This window comes from Ochotona princeps, chromosome 6 (assembly GCF_030435755.1).
Source record: "Ochotona princeps isolate mOchPri1 chromosome 6, mOchPri1.hap1, whole genome shotgun sequence".
Lineage (NCBI taxonomy): Eukaryota > Metazoa > Chordata > Mammalia > Lagomorpha > Ochotonidae > Ochotona > Ochotona princeps.
The window spans coordinates 73830711-73832801 of NC_080837.1; the positions used below are offsets into that span (position 1 = coordinate 73830711).

Here is a 2091-nt window from a genome sequence, read left to right on the forward strand (position 1 = left end):
GGCAGAGGATAGCGTGTTTGTGTGATGAAGGGAAGCGATCGGGAGAGGAGCGTGAGACCCCCGCCAGTACAAGGGCCGCCAGTACAAGAGACCGGCGGGAGCCCGAGGCTGCACCTGCTCCCGAGCCCTCTCGGGTTCCCGGGAGGCCAGGCCAGCGAGGGCGCTTCTTCGTTCCAAAAGATCTGCTTAATACAGAAGCTGTTTGAATTAGTTGGGTTTCATGAGTAATAGGCAAGAAAAAAAATTTTTTTTGACCATACACGGAAGAAAACAGGAAGCGCCCAACGTGGGGCTCGAACCCACGACCCTGGGATTAAGAGTCCCATGCTCTACCGACTGAGCTAGCCGGGCGCCTGTGGTGCAGTGGCCTTTCTTTCCTTACTTGATGATTATGTAACTACATTTGTTTTTCTCTCCCAACAACGTGTTGTTTTTAAAGCAGATTTTTACCACCTGATTGAATTCGATCTCATAATTGTTGATGTTTTAAAACTCTAATAAGAACTTTTGTTGTATTGTCCGCAGACCACTGAAACCCTATGCGGGCCTTTAACAGTCACTGAACCGCTTTTTGATTGTTTAATGAAGAGTGTGAAAACATCTCCGGCCCAGGATGTTTCCTTCTTTACATAAACAGGCTTAGCGGCCGTGGAACTTCTGTGCAGCGTCACCCCGTTTCCTACACTTCTGCGGCTGACCCCTCCGGAGGCGGCGGCTCCCAGGAGGGCCGGAGCGCAGGTCCCGCCCAGCAAGGCAGCTCCGATCCCTCTCTGCCAATGGGGAGAGTGGGGCTCAGGTGACACGGGGTAGACAAGAGAGTAGATTAGAAAAAGAAGAGAAGAGAACCGATTTTGTTCAAATTATGGCAGGCTGAGCGTGGACACTAGATATATTCCGGAAAACGGGTGAACCCATGGAAGGAATCCTATTAATGTTTGTAACAGGGGGATAAGGGACGCTGCTTATTGCTACAGTTCAGAACTGCCAGGACAGCCCCGATTGTAAACATGACGATAATACAGAATTCCCAGACAATGCCACCCTTCAAGTATCCAGAAGCCGAACATACTCAGCACATTTCCTGAGATCGAGTTGAAAATAATCATGTTCCATAAATTGTTTAGATTGCCCAAAATATAAAGGTAGAATATCTACATTTTTAAGCTTACAGTTCTATTAACAGCAGCTAACAGTTGCCTTACAATTACAAACTAGCTTTTTAAATGATGCTTCCATAACATGACACAGCCAGAAAGTGACTTGAAAAACGATCTCCAACACATTTGCTAAGGGTATCAGGCATTCCAAAAAAACAAAGTCAGGCTCTGATAGTGTCAAAAGGCTTATCACCCTAGAAGAACCTGTGTAAATGACATATCTACTTACTATATAGTACTGTCAAGGGTCATTTGGAGTTGCCCTGGAGGAAACATCTGGTAAGGGATCAGGCCACACCTGACCCAGCAGCCCGTGAAGGTGTCACACTGAAGGGGGGATGTTCATCACCAACTTGACTAATAATGTAGATCAAGTTGCCGCGCTCCGGCTTACCTTCAAGGGGAACCCTGCTCCGAAGACAGACAGCAGTTGGGTGTCCCAGCACTTGCTTGGTCTATAGCATTCCACTTCCAGTTCTGCAGCAAGCCTTAGACAACTAGAATCTGTCCACCAATTTCCTTCTGGGCCTTCAGCGCTGGCCAACCTGTGTCCCTGTTTCTTTTCTTCTCTGTCATTGTCACTTTCACACAGAAACAAGAGAGATCACTTGATATGTAAAAATGTTACATAATTCTCCTGCTTGGGAAAAAAAATCCAAGAAAACTCGTGTGGCAAGCGTTGTTAATATTTCAGATGAATTAGTGGATGAAATGCTGAGGAGTGGCGTTTCTTCATGATATGGACATTAACTACAACGGGAACAGTAGGAAGTTTAGAGTGGAAAAACCTTAAGCAAGTGACCAAAGTTAACACTGCCAGTAATGAAACACATGTGCCTAAAATAACGCCCTCACATGACAGGTCACTTCTGTTGCCAAAAACGCAAGCCATCAAGCTAATCATAGCTAAAACCAGACAACCCTCAACTAAACC

General features: G+C 46.2%; 1 non-coding gene across 1 annotated transcript; it reads right to left on the reverse strand.

Annotated features, from left to right (window-relative positions):
* Positions 1-278: 278 nt before the first annotated feature.
* On the reverse strand, positions 279-351 carry TRNAK-CUU (transfer RNA lysine (anticodon CUU)). Its single transcript has one exon. It is a non-coding gene; the product is annotated as a tRNA-Lys (tRNA).
* Between the last annotated feature and the right edge of the window lie 1740 nt (positions 352-2091).